The sequence below is a fragment of the Lepisma saccharinum genome, chromosome 2 (assembly GCF_977018435.1).
Source record: "Lepisma saccharinum chromosome 2, izLepSacc3.1, whole genome shotgun sequence".
NCBI classification, from domain to species: Eukaryota; Metazoa; Arthropoda; class Insecta; order Zygentoma; family Lepismatidae; genus Lepisma; species Lepisma saccharinum.
In genome coordinates this window covers 4,067,045-4,080,809 of record NC_139230.1, presented here as the reverse complement: position 1 = coordinate 4,080,809, position 13,765 = coordinate 4,067,045, and the positions used below count along the sequence as shown (strand labels likewise).

Sequence of the window (13,765 nt, the reverse complement as noted above, 5' to 3'; positions counted from 1 at the left end):
TGGGGTGATAAAAAGTTTATTTGAGCACTTTTCGAGCAGGTACAAAGTTGTATTTTTCTTTTAAAACTCGGCACCTAAGTGCATAAAGTGAAACTTAGCATGATAGTGGGAAAACCTATTTGTGGGGTGGAGCTTCAACCACATATTCCATCCTGTGGATGCGCCTCTGATTATTTCACTTCCTACAGGGCAAATACTCGAGTTCTGTTGCCGTAAATGGGGTGGAACAGTGTTCGATGTGACCTTGATTAGCAGCTAAGTAAAATCGTTACGTATAGCTTGTACGATCAATAGATATTTCTCGTGTATGAGCGGAAGTAAGAATGAAGAAATATGTTTTTCCCCATTACGCGTTTCTTGAACATTGGTTCAACAAATATTATACTAAGAAAATGTTACTGACCGCAATTGTGAAATAACGTGTTTATCATGTTAATAAGATGCATATTTGTTGCTTTAGTTATTTTGTTTCTACTATTGCTGAAAAGAATCGATAATCCTACTTATAGAGGTTTACCACACGCACGTGAAATAATTTTTCTTGCACAGTTCATCACAGAACGAACGACTTCTGCGCATGCGGCGCACGAACCACCTGGTCCTCTGTTCTGCGCTACCTTTAACTGGCAGACTGCGGATTGCTGCGAGTAGTGGAATGCTCCTTTGTTGGACTGTCTGCATTTGACATACTCAACGCAGCGTTTGGTGGTTAGTATCGACAAGAACATTACATTTTGTTGTGCAAATTGTATCCAAACGTTTGACGAAAGAAAATGTTTATTCGTTTGCGTGGCCGCTGCTGTGTTAAATGGAAACGCGATTGACACAGAAACCTTTACACCGAATGGGCCTAGTTAACTCGCAGACAATCTTGTAAAAGGACGTTTCACACACCTTCTAGTTGGTTGAATTGTAATTTCTTGCATTGTTTTCAACGAAAAATGAACAAGTTACCATTGTTTCCAAATCAGTGTTTCTATTGTGGGAATTTCTGCTAGTGTAATTCACCTTTGTCATCAATTTCAGCAGGTACGTATTAAACATTCATAACTGTGAAATAGAGAATTGTAATACTGTTATTGCTAAATCTAAAATGCGTTAATGATCAAACTGTATTTCACAGCAAATTGCCAGTGTGGGAACTATAAAGGTGGCCCTTGATTTGACAAGCAATAAGCTCTTACCTATTTTTCGCGGCTTTTTAAAATCTTATAGTTTGCCAGCAAAGGCAAATTCAAGTTTCCTGTCTCCCTTGTGATTTTACGATTCCGAGGCTGAAAAATCTTGCACGATACGCAGTTTGCATGTTCAACTTGAATGATTTGCTGTGTTAACATTGCTGTATAGTTGGAAGAGTTCATTTTGTTTCATGGCTACACAGAGCATAATGCGACAGAAGTAACCGTTTCCGATAACACGTGATTAAAAAGGCTGATTGGGATATTGAAGTTCGTTGTGTTTGCTACTTGAAGGTTAAGCGCAACGACAAAAGGAGGAAGAAACTGTGAACATAAATATTTACATCATTTGTTTTCGCAACCTTAATCTTCAACCACCGAGACCGAATTGGTGTTATCCTGCGGTACACTGCACGTCGCCTCGAGGGGTCCCGGCTTCGTTCCTGTAGGGAAACATTTCAGTGGTTCGGATTCCACTTAAAATTGTTCGTTGTCTCTGTTGCTATTGATGGATTGAAACTCACACCTTTGTGTATTAACTTAATTTGTAGACTCTGGGGAAGCCCAACTTTGTATCCGTCAATATAAGTACACAGTGGCGGCGATTTGGGGGGCAGTTGCCTCCCCACTTTTTGCCAGTTTTTGCTCCCTGCACTATAACATCTTAATGCTAATCCTTCTACTAAGAGAATGTAAACTGTCGTTCACACCCCCCCCCCCCACTAATTTTTGTCACACTATCGCCGCTACTGTAAGTACATATTAAATTTTATGTAAATGAAACAATAAAACTCGTTCTAGAGTTTTTCAGGTTTTACAAATCAACAGATCTTCCACATTGGAGTATATTAAATTACAAATTAACACTAGTAAATAGGGATTCTCGAGATTTCTGAAATTATCACTATAAATTCAATACACATCTAAAATTAGCCCCAATCCTTTGCAGAGAACGTTGTTAATCTGTCTGCGTGAAAGCCACTGTTTATTCGTGTCTCGTTATCAACCTATTGTTAACAGATCGTGCAATGGTAAGAATGTACACTGCGTTCAGATGAGATAATAGGTGTAAGTTCAGTTTATGCTCAGATAGGCTAATCGGGATTACACCTACAGTTAAAGTGGGAACCGAAACACCATGTGCGTCTTCACCGGGAATCGAACTCGGGACAAATTGATTACAAGCGACAGTGTTACCATTACGCCATCGGGGAGGTTTGGGTGGTACACTTCGCAACATCTTATTTGACCGCCCTGAAAAATTTCAAAGTCCGGAATTCGTAACTTTGGCAGCAAAGCGCTTCAGAGCCAACTAAGAGTAGCCAACTTTGCAACATTTCTTCTTCCTGAATGAAAACGCTCTTGTGATTTTTTTTTCATTCTTTCACATTCCATAAAGTAGAGATACCCTAAAGCAGTAATAAAATATATGAGTAGACAAAAAATAGAAATACGAATGTTGAAAATAGTTCAAATTTCTTCGTTCTGAATTTGAAAATAGGAAAATGTATGTGCATTGTGAAACACTGAACAGGTTCTCATCCACCTGAAAAGAATTGCGGTCACATTTGAATGCAAGAAGGCAAATTTATGATGACTTTATGCGAAATGTTTAGTAAAGATACCTTGCACAACACCAAACGATTCTGCAAAATGTGTATTTTCCTTGGTTCTTGGCGAAAAATGGTTCGAAACTCCGGCACAATGTTGCTTCAACTGAGATTAACGTGTTTTACTGAGATTTCTGTTAGCAATCTCCTGGAGTAGTTGGTTAGATGACATTACTTTCCTTTTTTTACTGTTTTCGTCAAAATCGAAACATCGTAGGTTGAAATCCCACCCTTTCCTTATTATTTTTTCCTTTTTATTTACCGAGTACGAAGTGTTGTAATAACGTACAGTAATATATAATATTATATGATATTACTGTAAATATTTATGCGATGCATGCTCAGTGGCGGCGATTGGGTTTCAAAACTGATGGGGCAAGGTGGGGTAGGGGGGGGGGGCAAGGACAGTTTATTTCCCTTGGTAGATAATGTTTAGCGGGGTCATCTGCCCCTCCACACTCCATAATCGTCGCCACTGTGCATGCCTCAAGTAATGCTTATACTAATGTTTTTAATCTTTCAGTGATTGGTAGGATTTTAGGAAATACTTTTTCTTTCATTCAGCTGTTATAAGTTAACACATATTAAGAACTTACATGTCAACTTTCTGAATCCGGAAATGCTGGACATAAATCGCATATATATCAACGGAAATATCCAAGAAACGTAGATAAGCATTCTCCAAAGCCGTTTACTTCCCGAAAAAGATTTTGCAAAGAAGTAGGTTTGAACCCATGACCTTCCATTCCATAAGCAAACGATCCCCCTACACCACACGGTTCACGTTATTTTATGCACTCTGTTCGGATCCCACTTTAAACTGTAGGTCCAGTCCTGATTAGCCTTACTATGCATAAAGTTGACTTAAAACACCAAATCAACCAATTCATCTCCTTTCAGAGTGGGCCTTCTATGATACTGTAGTCGGCCAGCATCCGAAAATACAGTTCTGCTTCGCGTACACCAGAGTGTAATTGCATTTAATATTGATTAATTTTACTTTAAAACTACAGATTAAAGCGATAATAGTGTCCAGAAAAAGAACCTCAAAGTAGATCGTCACACAAAGTATTTTAATCCATTGCCAAACATTTCAGTTAAGAATAATATTATGCTTTTCCATTGACCGTATCTTTGATTCATGGTGAATTTGCTAAATGGACCATGTCGAGAAATCTAAATATGTAGGTTTTACTAGTAAATGCATTTAAAATGCACGAAACAACAGGGAGGAGAAAAATAAACCTCAAAAATAAGTAAAAATGCAACAAAAACTTTTTAAAATACTGACAAATAAACTAAAAGCCAAAAAAGGCCGAAAAATGCAAGAAAAAAAAATGTAAAATAGAAAGTGTTTTCTGGCTCTAACTGAAGGGAAACTGACATGATATCAGGTTTAGCATTGTTTTTTAAAAAAGTTGATTTTTCATCAACTTCCGGATCCTAATTAGTAATTATGACCATTGAAAAAGTTGGAGATAGCTTACTTAAAATTTTCTTGCTGAGGGATCGTATCGTCCCATAACTCCACTTTATAATACAGAAAAAAATCAAGTTCATATTTCGAAAATGACTTGGAGTTTTCCACCACGAAAATATGTTTTTCATAGTTTGAAGTCCGTTAGTATTATCTTTCAAGGTTTCCATTGTTTTAATTTCACACATATTTTATATTTCATACGTTGAATATCCCTTTCCTCTCTCTTTTCATACAGTCTTTGGAAAAAAGCTGAAGTTTCTTGTCAAACGGGGTCTGGTTCAAATGACTCCTTTTCGCTCTCCTGTTCCTACTTTAAACAAACAACAAAATACTTCGTAACTAAACGATTGCTTGTTCAAAACACGGAATTTTTACACAATTTACAAAATATGACAAAACGCCAATAGACATGTTCATCATTTTTCCCTTACAGCGTTTCTCGATTTTATCTGAATTCGTTTCCTCATGAAAATTGCCATGAAGAAAATATAGATATGACATTATGTGTGAATTGGTTTCTTCAAACTGGTAGCAAATTTTAACATGAGCTATCTGCAGAAGAGGTAGCGTACTTGATTTTCACGAGGGAGATCGTAGTTCGATTCTCCACCTAGGCAGGATTTTTTCAGGAGTTTATCGTTGGATGTAAAGTTTATTTACCGTGCTAAGAAGTTAAAATTGGTCTCTGTATTTCACGAGAGGAAAGTAAATAGCAGGAGGAAGTTATTTCAATGATAGGAGGAAGTCACATGCCACGTGGAATGCGCAGAATCAAGTTACATAGAGCTAAGTCTGTAATGGTGATTTCGAATATTGCAAAGTTAGTGCGGAAAGTTTGCTATATCTGATACTCGTACTTTCTGTTCAAAGAAGACGAACATTTTAGATACAAAGCAGTGAGGAATTAACGATCATTATGAGGTTTTGAATTTTTTGGTTTGTCACTCACTATATAAATACTTATTAGTAGTTTCTTATCGAATCGACCTTTGTCGCAATAACAATTTACTTATGTTAATTAGCGATTTACTATTAGTTTTAGACGCATGGTAAGATGGTGGTGAGGGGATTGACAACAGTCATTACGAAGGAACGGACATAAAATTACCAATCTTAGCAATTTGAACTCATTAAACGTTCTCCTTCGTTACAGCAATGCACTACATCACTATTCAACATAACTGTATATATTTTTTTAGTATATCGAAATCAAATAATCAATATTTTAGGTGTCAGTGAAGAACAAACAATACATAATTTAAATGACATTACATTTTGCATCCTGAATACATATATGTGATCTGTGAATTAATCATGATGTGTGTGTTAACACAACATATGAACAATAACTAAAAAGAAAAGTTTTAACTTTAAATCCTGGAAATCTCCAGCTTCTAAGGGGAAATATGCGCAGAAGGGACGTCCCTCAAGTGTGCATCGGATTCATTTTTTAAATATTATAATATGAACGGTATCTGTTCAGCAAACAAAAAAAAAAAAAGAGGAGAGGGTGGGATTTGAACCCGCGACCTTTCACGCTTGACGAAAAGTAAGAAATGGCGCCTAACCAACTGCTCTACGTTAACTTAATGAAGAATAACCTTAAAAACATGTTGACGTTTATGAAGACTCCTACCTTCCTGTGTTTCAAGCACATTTTCTCGACAAGTCGTGTAAAATATATGTTTTTGAGAACTATTCGATATTATGCAAGGTATTGTAAATAAAATGTCGCATAAACTCCTCACAAATTTGCTTCTTTCTGCACAAACTTGATGGCAATTTCCTCCAGGTGGAGAAAAACTCTATTCAGTGTTTCAAACCCTCCAAATTTCAAGTCGAGCACGCAGAATCGTAAATATCCCTCAAGGTTCTTTTTCCAATTTATTATTTCTGTTTGATTGTGTATTATAATAGCGGTTTATAGTTTCTAAGTTCATGGAAAGTGTTAAATTGAAAACCTCTCACAGCAGCGTTTTTCGTCTAGTGGAAGGACCTACTCAAAGTTGGCTACTCTCACCTGGAGTCGAAGTGCAATGTTGCTAAGTTTACGATTTCGGGACTTTGAATTATTTCGGGGCGGTCAAATAAGATGTTGCGAAGTGTACGTGTAATGGGGTAACAATATTTTTTTTTTACTTGGGCATACTTTAGTTCAAAAGAACTGACAAAATGAGCCCAAATTCCTTGTTAGGTTGTGTGCGAGACACCTCACTAGAATATATTAAAAATTTATGTGAACGAATAAACTATTTAATAGTCAATTTATTTTCGACACCTTCCGTTTTACTTTATATTAACAAAATCCTAGTTGGCAAAAGGTCTCTAGTCAAACAAGCCGCCTCGGTGGCCCAACGCATTTATTAGCAGATTTCGACGAAGCCAGACAAGGACGAACGCCCTTTTTGAGTTAGCTCCGACAAACAAGAAAATAATGTTGATAATTGAATTAATGAATTTTAATTTTCTTGCGGGGGTACGGAGGGTGGAGCCGGCGACTCACTGTACCCCCTCGAGAATCACGTAGAGTTTTTTTTAATCGACAGATTTCAACGTTTTACGTAATATAAAAGTGGTTCCAGCGTTAGGAAACCACAAATAACTGAGATATTTGATCGCAAAGTATGACCCGCGTAAGCACAAGAAACTCCTATTCCGGACTAATATCGCTCATTTTCCCCGTAAAAAATTACCAAACCGCACCAAAACTAACACTCCTGGCGTATCCTGACATTACTACGACCCCAAATTTTAACTATGTTTGCCTAACCTAACCGTTCATGGTTCGTGGGGCTATCCGTGAATGTTTTGTGGGGCTACCCGTGCATGACGTAAGCGCCAAATTTTAACGGCGCCGTCGACCCACTGTACCCCTAGAGAATTACATCGATTTTTTTTATGCTCGCTGCCGTATTTTTAACTCATCCATGCGATATCGTCCACTGCATTTAACACATATATTTTTTTCCGGTCACTAAACCATCCTCCTGCAACTCACGGATATACACTTCCGGCTCCCAGCCGAAGAACGCCACGATACTGAAAATGTCGATACACTTCCCAATATGCATTTTCAATGAATAGCACTTACCACACTAAAAACGCACGCCCACCTTGCAAACAAAATCCCAGTACCATGTGACATGAACCGAAACATCGTCTGCAGTAAATCTCGCGCGGCCTGACGTAACACCAGGATTGCCAACCTTCAATTTCCAACACTGCTCCAAGTTACAAAACACAAATAACGTAACAACATGTTCCTTCATATCAAATGCAGGTGGCAACGATGAAAATCACGTCATAAATAGTCCCATCAAAAAAACTCTCATTACTCCAATATAATACATCTCCTAAAGCTAAAAACAACACAAATCGTTCGTATAGAATATAATCTTCATAAATGACACAAAAAATCATCACCTTATCGCGGGGGTACGGACCGTCGACGGTACCCGGAGGGTTAAGGATACCGACTGTTGTACAAAATTTCGACATTACGCAACCAAATAAGTACGGTCATGGACACTTCTGGGTTGTAACAACCACACAGACTTTCAATGGGATCATTACAACCTGGAAGTGTCTGTGACTGTACACTTCTGTTCACAAAAAGTGGCACACTCGTTTGAATTGAAGTCCAGCTTCGTGGCCGGAAGTACAGCCGAAGTAAGTGTTCGGAAAGCAACAGTGTTGCTTACTATCAATCAATTTAACCATATGCATGGAATTTTGTGTCTCTCAGACTCAAAGAAAAGGGGTAACGGAAAGATTGCAGCGTAAATATTAATTTACTGGATTTTCCACGTTTACAATCAAAGTAATGTAAATGTGAAATATTCCTGAAATTTATTTTAAAAAAGAAACTAGTTTTTTTATGTTCGTGACGAAGTAGTTATCACAATTCGTTAGAATGCAAGGGCCCCGGGTTCGAATTTGGCCTGAGCTTGGGTGTTCTTTTTTGAGTCTCTATTCATCTTCGCGAGTAGCCGAAAATGGAAGAAAGGCAACACTAAATTACGAAAAGGGAAAAAACGCAATAAGAACAAGCGAGACAGAAAAAGCGCTGTTGTAATTCCTGAAAATGAATGCAAAATAAAAATCTTTCGGAAATAGTGTTATCTTAGTCCAGGAGAAGGCTTGAAGAATAAATAAACTCCTTCCCCATACACTTTGGCAAACAGAATCGCAAAGTTGGCACTGAATATGCGATGCGAAAAATAATAGAAATCCTAAAGGAAGAAGAGTTTGTCATAGCCAGGCTATAAAAAATAAGTCAATGGTTGTCCTCTCATTTAACTTTAACAATAAATGGAATTTTGGTAGAATAAAAATTGTCTGGCTTTACTTGTTTTACACGTGCACGTTGGTTTCGTAATGAGAAATGTGACTCTCGTAAAATTCTTACCGACTGAATGAATGTCTTCGTAGACTCCAGAATAATGACTCTTCATTTTGAAATAAATAGTTTAAAATAATAAAAAAATACGTGCCATTGGTTAATGAGATTCGTCGTCACATAGCAGAATCTGCTATATTGACGGAAACTAGAGAACTGTTATCATTTACGGTTGGAAACACTAACCTTCCACAAAAGCACAGTTTCCCAAAGTCTTCATTAATTTTTATGCACAAGCTTCACTTGTATTTTATCAGCAACGTGTACAGCATATGAACCCTATCTGATGAAGCGTATTGCTTTCAAATTAATGTAATTAGCGAGAAGCGACATCAAAAGTTTCGAGCTGGACAGGAAAAGATGCAATTTTATGGATAAATTACTCGAATAGCTTAGTTTCTTCATCGTGGCTTGTGGCCATGTCGGTTAAAGGCCAGCTTTGTCAGCTGAAATCCTACGTTCGAATCACCGTGTCTCCAAAATACTTTTTCTTACTAAATGGGTGCTACATAATGTATTTTATTCTCGTCGCACCAATTGCAGCCTGAAACTTTGTTATTGTTTCCGTGACAATAAGAAAATATGTATTAAAACTACTACTCGTTCAGAGAACGTGACTGTTACTCGAGACTACTTGAAATTGAGATTTTTTAGTTGCTGCTAAGCCTCGATACTTACAAGTACTAAAATTGAAAATTGTTGTTTGATAAAACACACCGTTAATATTCTCAAGAAGAAAACCACTGAAATTAAATGAATAAGTTGTGAGGAACATCAACAGATGTATTTTAAGATGTTCAGTCATTCACGTGTCACTCTCCTCGTTTTATATATAGATAGATATTTACAGGTGACTCACTCTATGAATGCTCGCATCTTAAGAGTAATTTTCAGATGGGAATGAAAGACTGGTCCAAATTGTAATGTCAAGACGTGCGCAGATTGTAGATGTTATTATCAGAAACAAACAGAATTCATCAGTAACTACAATTAATAAACTAAACATCACTCATATGGCACTTAGAGCTGTAAAATATGTATTTTGGATAATTAGCCGTTTGAATTATTATTCTTATATTATACTTATTATACTTCTGCTTTCAAGGTGCGATTTGAGCGAAACAGCTGAATCCAGACTACAATCTAATGTTAATAGCAATACAACCATTGCAGTATAGAGAGATGAAAGGGACAAATATGTCGTTTCCATTCACATTATACTACGCAGGTAACGTCTGTGGTAACTTATCGTATGAATTCGTTTTAAGTAAATTCGACGTTACATTCAATGGAATGTTTGTTTCCTTGTTACGAACTATCTGAATAAAAGCTTATTCTTGTCTGTTTGCTTTCGCGGGAGCTGCTTTAGCTGCCAGGGTCAAGTATTCGCAGTGTTCGAGAAAGGTAAGCACCAATAACGTAGTCACGTGAACCTGTCAATCCAGCTGTTTCTTCTCTGCGACCGAGAAGCAGAAACAATTCATTTTGCTTTGGTATAAATTAACAAACTGCAAGGATCGCGAGTTCGAACCCTGTCAGGATCAGAATTTTTTTCCTATCTTTATTTACGCGGTAAACAGTGAAGTGTAGCAAGATTCGAAAGTAGATTTTGATATTTCGGTTTATTTTGGCCATCGATGTAGGCTATAATATGTAATTTAGAAAACCGCCAACGTTCAATTCAATAGCAAACATTGAGATGTAAAAACATATGGTGCCAACGGGAAACCTATATTCCTGCGCTTTTAGAGGTTACATAGAGAAGGAAAAATTATACATTTATTTCAAATATCTCTTGATTTTCAAAGGGGCACGTGGAAAAGTGATTTTTTTTTCAAAACGTGTCAAAGTCTGTGGATACGTCACACTCACACTTCAATTATACTCGGGACGGGACTTACAAGTGAGATCTGAACCACTATGTGCCTGCCACCTGCTATGGAACCCAGAGTCACTCTGTTACAAGGGAACTAATTTACAACATACGAAAGTCTCTCTCTTATGTCACGAAATTTATCAATTTCTAATTTAGCTCACGATTAAGCTGGAGAACTATAAAATTAACTCTCCAAACAAAAATAAATTAAATTAATCATTTTCCAACAACATAAAAAATCAAATAATTCACATTTCCAGATAAAAAAGAGACAGGCAAACTTTCCATCATGTTTATGAATTATATAGTCGCCGAAAATAGTGCTTTCTTTTTAAACAAACACTACTAGAAAGCAATTTTGCTCTATAATTTTAGTTAATAGTAGTTTTTTTTTTTTTAATTCTTAGTAATAACTCCTGCAACCGGATCAAATGATATTCCTTGACATTTACAAAATTACAGATTTAGAAGAGAGGGTTGATCCAAACACTTACTCGTGCACTTTGAAATGACTCAAACAGCTATAATAATAATAATAATAATTAATAATAATAATAATCATCATCCATCATAGCCCATGAATGGTCTTGGGTTACCTACCGCCTGCCGGTCTCCCTCCCACGCTTTCCTTCGTCACCTCTAATCTTGGAGATCTTCGGGGGGTCAGCCCGACGAATCCCCAGCAGTTATAGAATCCGTGACCGGATTGCGCTTACTCCTTCGAAGCTCCCCAATTTCCTCACGATGGTGGGTTGCCACCGGCCCTATATGCAGGCAGAAATTTCCCGAGACTGAACTCGGGATCGAACCCATGCCGTCCCGCAGTCGCCGTCCAAAGCAATTCTTGAGAATATTAACGGTGTGTTATCACACAACAATTTTCAATTTTAGCACTTGTTGTAAGTATCGAGGCTTAGCAGCAACTAAAAAATCTCAATTTCAAGTAGTCTCGAGTAACAGTCACGTTCTCTGAACGAGTATTAGTTTTAATACATATTTTCTTATTATCACGCAAACAATAACAAAGTTTCAGGCTGCAATTGGTGCGACGAGAATAAAATACATTATGTAGCACCCATTTAGTAAGAAAAAGTATTTTGGAGACACGGTGATTCGAACGTAGGATTTCAGCTGACAAAGCTGGCCTTTAACCGACATGGCCACAAGCCACGATGAAGAAACCAAGCTATTCGAGTAATTTATCCATAAAATTGCATCTTTTCCTGTCCAGCTCGAAACTTTTGATGTCGCTTCTCGCTAATTACATTAATTTGAAAGCAATACGCTTCATCAGATAGGGTTCATATGCTGTACACGTTGCTGATAAAATACAAGTGAAGCTTGTGCATAAAAATTAATGTAGACTTTGGGAAACTGTGCTTTTGTGGAAGGTTAGTGTTTCCAACCGTAAATCATGGCCGTAGGCAGGAAAAAATTTCGGGGGGGGGGGTTCATTCATGATTGTTCCCAGGGCGTCGCCAGAAATTTGAATAATAGAAATAATAATAATAATTAAAATTTCATAATAATAAAACAATTTTATTCTATAATAATACTACTACTAATAATAATTATTATATTACTGTTATATCCTTGAGGGGGCTTACTCAATCCAGCAGATGAGTGAATATCCAGCATTAGTTTCTTTTTGTTTTTTTTAGGTTTCATACAGTGTGTACTGAAATGCACAATTATTTTACTTCGTCATTAAACTTTAGATACCTTCAAGAAAAAACTTTAAAAGTTAGATGGAAATTTTAGTCATAAAGTTTTTGTTGTTTGACTTTAAAATTAAATTTTTGGAATTTTGAAAAGTGTGGAACCAGTTATTCTCTTTAAAAGCTTAGCCTGGTGCATGGATTGTAACCTCAATCGCGAACGTAATGCGCTACGAAACTGGAGGTACTAGGTTTGAACTCCTATCAAGGGGGATTTATTTTCGACTTTATCGAACGGGGAATTTAAAAGGTGGAAAGGGAATTTTGGGACAATCATAAGGGAATCTTCAGTCTATATTCCTTGTGACGCAGGAACAACACTGGAAAGATGACAGCAGAAGTGATAATGGAGGGGCCGCGGGTGGGCTGCGATTCCAAGAATAAATCCTGTTTCACTCAACTTTCAGAATTCCAAATGTATGAAAATTCTAGCTCGATCGTTTCAACATTGTCTCCTTGTACTTTTGTGATGCTTCGAAAAAAAAATTGAAAATTTGTTACAGATTTTGGTTTCTGAACATCCATTAATCCAACATGTCAGAAGTTTCGGGGTGGGGGGGGTTGAACCCTAGAAACCCCCCCTCTAAATACGGCCATGCCGTAAATGATAACCGTTCTCCAGTTTCCGTCAATATAGCGGATTCTGCTATGTGACGACGAATCTCATTAACCAATGGCACGTATTTTTTTATTATTTTAAACTATTTATTTCAAAATGAAGAGTCATTATTCTGGAGTCTACGGAGACATTCATTCAGTCGGTAAGAATTTTACGAGAGTCACATTTCTCATTACGAAACCAACGTGCACGTGTAAAACAAGTAAAGCCAGACAATTTTTATTCTACCAAAATTCCATTTATTGTTAAAGTTAAATGAGAGGACAACCATTGACTTATTTTTTATAGCCTGGCTATGACATAAACTCTTCTTCCTTTAGGATTTCTATTATTTTTCGCATCGCATATTCAGTGCCAACTTTGCGATTCTGTTTGCCAAAGTGTATGGGGAAGGAGTTTATTTATTCTTCAAGCCTTCTCCTGGACTAAGATAACACTATTTCCGAAAGATTTTTATTTTGCATTCATTTTCAGGAATTACAACAGCGCTTTTTCTGTCTCGCTTGTTCTTATTGCGTTTTTTCCCTTTTCGTAATTTAGTGTTGCCTTTCTTCCATTTTCGGCTACTCGCGAAGATGAATAGAGACTCAAAAAAGAACACCCAAGCTCAGGCCAAATTCGAACCCGGGGCCCTTGCATTCTAACGAATTGTGATAACTACTTCGTCACGAACATAAAAAAACTAGTTTCTTTTTTAAAATAAATTTCAGGAATATTTCACATTTACATTACTTTGATTGTAAACGTGGAAAATCCAGTAAATTAATATTTACGCTGCAATCTTTCCGTTACCCCTTTTCTTTGAGTCTGAGAGACACAAAATTCCATGCATATGGTTAAATTGATTGATAGTAAGCAACACTGTTGCTTTCCGAACACTTACTT

General features: G+C 37.0%; 1 protein-coding gene across 4 annotated transcripts in view; it reads left to right on the top strand.

The window, feature by feature from the left end:
* The first annotated feature begins 632 nt into the window (after nucleotides 1-632).
* Nucleotides 633-13,765, top strand: part of LOC145983876 (protein tyrosine phosphatase domain-containing protein 1-like) — a 130,115-nt gene continuing 116,982 nt past the window's right edge. For 3 of the 4 annotated variants that reach the window (XM_083116946.1, XM_083116948.1, XM_083116945.1), the window contains exon 1: nucleotides 637-1,029. The gene's annotated coding sequence lies outside the window, so the exon portion shown is untranslated. Of the gene's footprint in view, nucleotides 1,030-13,765 lie in introns of all 4 variants that reach the window. The other variant, XM_083116947.1, reaches the window with a different exon arrangement.